The 9,460-nt window shown below is 35.4% G+C and overlaps 1 long non-coding RNA gene across 1 annotated transcript; it reads left to right on the forward strand.

Moving 5' to 3' along the window:
- Positions 1 to 349: 349 nt before the first annotated feature.
- On the forward strand, positions 350 to 1,512 carry LOC137246562 (uncharacterized). Its single transcript, XR_010951557.1, has 3 exons — positions 350 to 612; positions 686 to 1,085; positions 1,144 to 1,512. It is a non-coding gene; the product is annotated as an uncharacterized lncRNA (long non-coding RNA).
- The last annotated feature ends 7,948 nt before the right edge of the window (positions 1,513 to 9,460 follow it).

A 9,460-nucleotide genomic window follows, 5' to 3' on the forward strand; every position in this document is an offset into this window, starting at 1 on the left:
ACGATCAACATAATCAGAGAAGACTAACATATATGATGGAAACTGAAGAGCAAGGAGCAACGTCTATGTCATCAATGCCAACATACCAAGATCCCGATGATTCAACATACGCACCGCCACCAGTTCAAGAAGATATGGATAGAAGCACAAGTTCACAATACACAGAGAGGTACGATTGTTTTAACTTTGCCTTGGTATGTGACAGATTTGGTGTGCCTGACAGAGTAGCATCAGCATTGGGAACCGCTCTTTTGCAAGATTTTAAAATTAAAGATAAGGGAAACCTCTCATCATGGATAAATCGAACATGAAACCGCTGAATACAAAACAACCAAATTAAATGGTTTTTTCAACGATAAAAATATATCACTGGATGCATTAATTGGAATATGCACGGACGGTGAGCCAACAAACACTGGCCCACACGGTGGAATTATACGACGATTCGAATTGCTGTTAAAAAGACCATTGCATTGGTTCGTTTGCCTTCTACACTTCAACGAACTTCCGTTTCGGCATTTGTTTGAAGCTTTGGATAAATCAACCAGCACTGGACCAAGATCGGCAACCGGAAAACTGAGCCGTCAAATCGAAACTTGTGAAACTCTTCCGGTGAGTTATTGCTATCACTCATTTATTATAATTGTCAACCATTTTTAATTATTTTGCTAATATATATTTTCAGGTGGTGGACGGCTTCCAGAAAATTGAGTTGCAAAATATGCCCCCTGCTCCAGAAAAAATTGAATTTTCCACCGATTCGAAGTACTTATACGACATGGCCCATGCAATTTCTAGCGGCGTGGTTCCGGTGGATCTGGCTAACATCAATCCAGAGAAAATTGTACATTCTCGGTAGCTCACCAAGGCCGATAGATTATTGCGATTATATGTGACAACGGAAAATCCAGATGCAAATTTAGGAATTCTGGTTGAATTTACAATTAAATGTTATGTGCCAATGTACTTCAATATCAAGTATTACAGCTCTGTCGTGTACGGCAGTGCATTATTTTTCAAGTTCATTGGTTGGTCACGATTTCTAGAACCTCGTTTACGCAAAATTGTCAATCAAGTAATTAAAGGTAATTCATATTATGCGCATTCGGAAAATATCTTGTTATCAATGTTGTTTGATGATAGCAAAGAAAAGCGCGACTGTGCCATCAAGAAAATTCTACGCTCTCGAACCGATGTTGACTAGCCAATGGAACTTAATCTGAGATATACGCATCTGTAAGATCTTTTTGTGTTCTTACATACCTCATAGATGATATGACTGGATCAGAAGAGATAGCTAACATGTTGAAAAAGTCTTCGTTTTGTCTAACTCGTGATATTTTGCAGGTATTCATACATCTATATCTTCTGTATCCTTGTTTTTAGATTCTTGAGCTTCTTCAGACAATTCTCCTAATGGTAAGCACTGGTACTCTATTAAATCTTTTCCATGTGCTAAAATTGTATGTACCGTTGGTGTAAGTTTCTTCTCAGGTTACTTTTGATGCAGCAACTCCGTAGTTTTAGATGTATATTCTCCAAATTCCATTAACTGGTTCATGGCAGTTTAAAATATTTAAAATTACTCCCAATCTTTTCACAATATCTCTATCAACTCCTGTTATGCGAGCAGTCACTTCATCGTTTTCAAAAAATCTTCTTGAGGAGTTACCATCATTTGTATTTCCGTATCCATACTTTGGACAGTCAACTCTAAGGCCAATCTCTTTATAGAATGCATCCCGAATTATTTTTTTTTCTCCCGTTTTGTTTCCCCTTACATTTTGTATTGTCGTCGAAAACTTCTCCTTGTCGTGGTAGTGTATAAGCCAGCTTCAAAACAAATTCCATACATCTTATCCTAGCATGCAAAGGAGATATTCCATACTCATAATTTAGTTCGTCAGTTATTGAATCATCAAGATTTTCAAGACTCCTTCTCGTATTTAAATAATATCGGGCGGCACAATATAGTTGATGATGGACGTGGATTTTTCCAATATTCTAAAGCTTCATCTTTTAGTCGTAATGGAACAATAGAAGCCATAAACATATTACTATCTGTAATTGTTTCATCGTCTACATTTATTCTTTGTTTATATGCGCTTTGTCCTGACGATACATCACAGCCCCATTTAGTTATCAATGTTAGCTCCTTTGGCAGTGATTTCAACTTTTCTTCAGTAAAACTTTGAAGGAGTCGTGTATACGTATGATCCATTAGGTTTTGTAGCTCAATTTCAGCTGATAATTCGGTTGTTTTGGGACTTAGAGGAACTGCTTCTTTCTTGGCGTGAGTAATTTTTTGTATACAGGAAAAATATCGGCATTACATTGCAATAATGACTTACACAATATAATATATTTTTTCTTCGTTAAACCGATATTTATAAACAGCGCCAAAGCTTCTTCGGGAGTGTATTTCCTAGGTAGCGCATTTGGTGGTGTGGGAAAGCTGTTTTTGATCCTCGTCAGTCGCACTGGACTTGCTACCGCAACTGCTTCTGTTATATGAGACTTCACGTTTTCTTCGTCTTTTTTATATTTAATAGCCAGTGCTTCTGAAAGATGAGTCGTGGCCATAGCTTTTGTGGTATCAGACATCTTCCTTTTCCTTGTGTAGGTAGAACACTCTCCTATGGGTTTTGTTGGTCTCTCTCTAGTTGGATTGGTTACGTGCTAGGCGTTTCTTCGTCCAAAAAAGTTTTGTCAGCTAGCCACTTTTCATGCTTACTTAGAAATTTTGAATTGTTACGATAGACGTCCTTCCATTTTCTTTCTATCATAATGTATTGTAAACCAATTTTTTCTTCCAGGCCTTCCTTTTCTTTAATGCTTGTTTCACTCGCTAATTCTCTCATAATAGCCTCAACGAAGTCCCGTCTTGACTTTGTAGATTTAAACACCGAAAATAGTTTCGAGTTTTCTAGATACATATTAGAATTGGCTTCGAGTGTATCTGACTAAATATTAATCTGTGAACTATATTTAAAAATACTATTCACTTTATTTAAGTAAACAGAAAACTTAGTTCTTTAATCTCCAAAAGACGAATGATAATGTGCATTGTATGATGGATAGCTTTCTATACCTACTCAAATTATTAAAACGAATTTCAGGTATACAATTCGTAACAAAAAAATGTATGTTGTTAACAAGTTCCAATAACAAAACGACCTTACGGCCGTACTGAATTATATATACCTGCTCAGGCGCGTATTTATGCCCAAGGTTGTTTAACTTTATTTGATGTAAAAAGTGAAGTTGCAGCTGGACGCAGGTAGACTTTATGCATTTAGGTAACTGAATATTTCACAAATAACTACTGTTAATTTGACGGAGCACATATTTTAACATTATTTTTCTTTTCCATCAAAGTTTTAAAAAGGGCCTAAAAATAGGCATTTCGAAAAAACAGGTATATCCGCCTATTTTTAACAAAAAAAAAAAAACAATTTTTTTTTGTTTCAATACTAAATTAAATTATCTTTAATTGCTATACAAGAAAACGACAACCGGCCGCCTTATTTACTCACAAAACCATTTTAAATACAACGAAAAAGAAGAAAAATTTAAAAATTTTCCCAATGTTGAAAATTGGTCAACTTTGAGCGGCTGTTCTGTCAAAAAACAGTTGTATATTCTTGATCCCTGGAAAATTCTCTATTAGAAACATGTATTAGATTTAGCGAACGCTTTCATGATTTTTTTGATTTTTGCCATGCTTTAACGGCTGAGGCGCCACTGTGCGTATGAGGAAAAAAAAACAAACAGGTTCTCAGTGATATCCACAAAAAGGCGTCGGACCTCTATGACAGGAATTGCTCGGCGAACCCAGTTCTTAAAGATAAATACACAGAACTCGCTCTAGATTCTCGATCTGGATACTGTGACAGGGTAAACTCTTACCTATCCGGAAAAAACGCCGGCATATATGGGGATTGGGTTTCTAAACAACATCTCGACCTTTTCTCAGCAACATTGTGGCACGCGACACGAAGAAACAACAAAGATCAAGCGAGATGCAATAGTTAGTTGCCGACGAGAACTCAAACCATAACGACGGCAAAAGAACGCGTGTGAAAGTTGACCATCTTGAATATTGCATAAATAAATAATTACATTCAACCGTTTGTAAATTTCATTAATTAGCTTTGTAACTCAATTCGTTATTTAACATTAAACATTCAAAATTAAACATGAAACATTCTATTTAAACTTCGTAAAAAGGACAGTCGTTATTGTGTGTATTATTTGTTGTTAAATTATTAACTTTGTATTTTATACTTTGAATTTTAAATATTTTGTTATCGAAATAGTTTTTGTAAATGAAAATTTTGGTGATATCAAAATGAACATTTTTGATTAATAATATTTTTATACTTCAAAACTAAAATTAATATTTTTAATATTTGGTTAATCACCAAATATAGTGGCGATCCTGCCAGGAGCTACATAACTATCAATTTACGCGATAACAAAATTACGAAAATCCCGGATAAAATTTCGCTGTTTAAAAAATATATTACGGCTTGATTTTAAAAATAATTCAATAACTAATAATAACTAATCTGCCATTGTCGTTGACCTCCTTGACACATTTGGTTAACTTACAAATCGACAACAATCCGATTAAATCCATACGACGCTATTCTATAAAAATTGCCTGAATCGTTTCAACTTCTCAAGGACTGTGCTAATGAGTTGGTGTTTGCCAAGAATAAACTAAAGTGCCAGCATTTGTGCCTATTACACACCTTACTTTGCTGCATTTTTCATGCAATCAAATTTCCGATATGCCGAAAAGATTGGATGTTCTGAATACGTTGCAGGAGTTGAACACATAATTTGTTTGATCACATACCAAACTGTGTTTATGAATCAAAAATCTTGAAATCCTTTTAACCAGTGATAATCATATCAATTATACAGGTCAACAAAATAAGAGTTTTGGTTTGGTGCAGCTCTACTTGTAACCAAATTTGGCAGTACTCGGTACCCTGATAAAAACTGTATACTTACTTTTTTATTGCTACGTACAGTTTTCTAGATAGGGTCAAGAACCCCTTTTTAAGAGGTTAAGGCATGTATGGCCCAATAACTTTGTTTCTGTTTATTCTATCAACTCAGTTTTGATGTCGTTGAAAATAGTACATTTCGCCGCTTCTATCAGTATACAAGTTGTTAATATGTCTTCATAAACGTCAGAAAAATTGCAAACATAATGTGAAAAATTCAATTTTTATACTCAAGGTATGTTTGAGCTCTAGGCCAATGTATACATATGTTTAAGCAAATGTGTTTAAACAATGTATATATATTTGTCGAATGGTTTGTCTTGCCAATATTTCGACTTAAATCTGAAGTCATCTTCAGGAATTTATGACTGCACCTGGTCGATTCATTTTTTGTTAAATTTTTTAATTTTTAATCACGGTTTTCTCGAATAATTTGTCAACCAGTGCATATGTAAATTATTTTAAAATAATCTCCTATTAATTCTGTTTTCAAAGACATATAACTTTTTTATATCCGCGTAGATCTTCCTAATATATTCTATTTTATTAAATTTTTACTGTGAAAAAAAAAAACAGTTTTTTGTTATTTATTTTATTATTAACTTTTTATTTACATAAAAACTTTCGTTTACGTGATTTTCGTGAATGAGGTATGGCAAGACAATCACATTGCATTCCCCAGCAGTAGTCAGCCATCATATGCTGATCCCATCGGCCTTGGTACCTCTCTTCCATAGTTTTTAGGTCCTGGTGAAACCGTTCGCCTTGTTCTTCGCTATAGGAACCAAGATTCTCCGGAAACTGGTCAAGGTGGCTGTGGAGATAATGGATTTTGATGGACATGTTACATCCTAAGTTTTTGTATTTCTCTAGCATGTTAGGAGATACGAGAAGAGTTTTGTTTACTAGCTGATATTCATATTAATCGTGATGGACTTTTGATAAGAAAGCATAATGAGAACAATAAAGAAGTGTTTTCCATGATTAATATCGAGTTTAATGATAATGAGGTGAACATTGATGAAAATGCTAGTGTAAGTGCGAGGCAAAAGGTGCGCCTGTTGGTAAGTAATTATAAACCAAATAAATGCAAATCAACAAATGTAGAGATGAACATTGTGTTGAAAGATGAAACTCCCATAGCTTGTAGGCCGCGCAGACTTCCACTTTCAGAGCGCTGCAAAGTAGATGAACAAATTGAACAGTGGTTACAGGACGGTATAATCGAAAACTCTAACTCTGAATTCAGTAGTCCTGTAGTGATGGTAAAAAAACGCGACGGTAGCCATCGGTTGTGCGTAGATTATAGACAAATTAATAAAGTGATTATTAAAGACCGTTTTCATTTGCCGTTAATAGAAGATCAGTTAGATCGGCTTCAAAATGCTAAAATATTTAGTACCATAGATTTGAAAAACGGGGTTTTTCACGTGTCAGTTTCCGGACCTAGTCGAAAATATAGGGCATTTGTGACGAACAATGCCCAATATCAATTTTGTAAAGTGCCATTCCGTTTGACAAACTCCCCGGGTGTGTTCCAGAGGCACGTTAATGCAATATTCCGTGATTTATCTCGACAGGGAATCGCACTATCCTACATCGATGATAGCATTATCCCTGCGCAAAGTGAAGACGAGGCTTTGTGTAACTTGAGAATGTACTAAGTCAATGTAGAGACTATGGGCTAGTAATCAATCTGAAAATGTGTAATTTTTTGAAAAAGCGTGTCGAGTTTCTTGGTCACGTAATTGAGGGTAAACAAATTTACCCATCTTCCAAAATTGACGCTTTACTTATGTTTCCAATACCAAAAAATATCAAGCAGTGGCAAAGCTTTTTAGGTCTTGCGGGGTATTTTAGAAAGTTCGTTCCTGGGTTTTCTGTCATCGCTAAGCCGCTTACAGATATAACTAAGCAAGATAAAAAGTTCGTAGACGCAAATCGCAGTATTCGACCGACTGAAGAAAGTTCTCAGTGAAAAACCGGTACTAGGTATATTCAATTAACAGTATGAGACTGAAGTCCATATTAGCAATTGCATCCTATATATTTCATGAGCAAGAAAACAGAACGTAAATACTCAAGCTATAAACTAGAAATATTAGCTGTAATAGAAGCATTGAAAAAATTTCGTGTGTATTTACTTGGCTTACATTTTAAACTCGTAACTGACTGTAATGCCTTTACGAAAACGTTGGAGAAAAAAGATTTAAGCACAAGAGTAGCGCTTTAGATCCTATTCCTTCAAGAATATGACTACCAGAACAACCCAAAGGTAATCTAATAAGGCACGTAGATGCTTTAAGCCGCTACCCGGTTATGAAGAAGTGATGTAGATTTACTAAGCTCATTACGACGCGCTCAACAGCAAGATGAAGAATTAAAAGCTATTACTGAGATTATTCAAGAAAAGAAGACGTACAACGCCTATTTCCAAAAGGGAGGTATTCTCCACAAATTGATCGACGACACTGAGGTAGTGGTAGTACCGAAGTGTATGCAACGAGACGTGATTTGGCGTGCACACGAGAAGGGCAGTTTTTCCGTGAGAAAAACTAAAGATCTGATTTGTCGAGAGTTTTTCATTCCAAAGCTCGAAGAAAAAATACGCACGCATATAGCTAACTGTGTTGCTTGCATTGTTTCAAACCGAAAGTTAGACACGCAAGAGGGCGAACTTCATCTGCTACACAAGGATGAAACACCGCTTCATACGCACCATATAGGTTTACTTGGTCCGTTGGAGTCTACCAACAAGTCGTACAAACACATATTTGCCGTTATCGATTCTTTTACAAAATTTTCTTGGCTATATCCTACCCAGTCAATGTCAGCACATGAAGAAATTAGCCGTTTAAAATTACAGAGTATGACGTTTGGTAACCCCGTTCAGATTATCTCGGACCGTGGTTCGGCATTTACGTCTGACGATTTTCGAAAATACTGCGAAAACGAAAACATCCAGCATTTCAAAATAACCACTGGGCTTCCATGTGTTAATGGCCAAGTGGAGAGATTGAATGGCATTATATCAAGCGTTCTATCAACGCTAAGCAAAGACGATCCAAGGAAGTGGTATACGTACACTGACAGGGTACAGCAAGTTGTTAGCTCCACATATAATCGAAGCATCGACATGACCCCATTCGAGTTGTTGGCAGGTGTTAAGATGCGAACAAAGACAATGTTAATATCAAAAATTTAATAGAATAAGAAATTCGACAAAAATATCTAGATACGAGAGATGAGGCTAGGCAACATGCAAAAAAGCAGGGCCCGAATCGTAACATACGATCACGGATCGGCAACTATACGAAAGCAAATTACGTGATACGTCAAACGTATAAACGAAATGGGATTATAACATACGATAGCAAACGGAACGTAATTTATCTTCAACTCACAATAAATCAGGCATGCTTAACCAACAAACCGATATCATTTCGTTAAGATAAGAACGTCAAATTAACGAAATGATTTTGTTTCGTTTTCTGTCACATCAAAACGAAATCAAATCGTTTATGTTGATTATTAATTTTAAACTATGCTGGCAAAGCTGATTGATGGCGGAGTCATTAAAGGTGAAAGCATTAGCCAAGCTGATTGCAACTTTTCTAATGAATTTTGACAGTACGAACATTCCTCAGAGTATTTTTGACATTACCACCAACGAATTACACAAACAAATTACATGCTTTTCGTTTCGGTTAAAAACGAGATACAATTTATCTTGATAATTTCTTTATCGATAATATTTCGAAGTGTTTCAACGGAAACGGTGGAAATTTTTTGATAAACGATTAGCTTAACGTTAAGGTGCATCCCTGCAATAAATTCTACTATCCACATTAGGTTGGATTGTATTTTTAGCTCACAATAGATTTTGAACTGTCAAATTGGTAGCCAAAATATAAAAAAAAGTAAATAACTGCGATGGATCAAATTTTATTGTTTTGTTTGAGCTCCAGTAATAGCGAAGGCGATGAAAAAATATTCCAAAGGCGGTTAAGAGAGTGCAGTAATCCTTTGGACTTATCGAACAAAGCGCAAGCATATAATTTATGTATTATACCTTTGTGGAAAATAATTATTGCAGTTACTTAAAGAGATTACGCTTATCTTAAAAAGCTTTTAGTTACTTTCTGGAGAAGTTAAATTTGAAGCAAGTCGATACTAAAGCGGTTGTCTTGCCATGATTCCCGCAATATTTCCTCTTGGCTTGGATTAAGCTTGTTTGATTTCGTCCTTTCTTTATAATAACAGTTTTAAATTTGTTATTATATTTTATTTATTCATCAATTTTAACAATTTTCTTACATCTTAAATGAAATTTGTGTGTATACGATCGCCAGTTTGTGTTCGAAGGAAAGTGGAACGTAACGTGTACGTTCAGTCACTCGCCACGTATGTTGCGATCCAAAATTACCATCAAAGTAGTACGT

The sequence above is a fragment of the Eurosta solidaginis genome, chromosome 3, assembly GCF_040869045.1.
Source record: "Eurosta solidaginis isolate ZX-2024a chromosome 3, ASM4086904v1, whole genome shotgun sequence".
Classification (NCBI taxonomy): domain Eukaryota; kingdom Metazoa; phylum Arthropoda; class Insecta; order Diptera; family Tephritidae; genus Eurosta; species Eurosta solidaginis.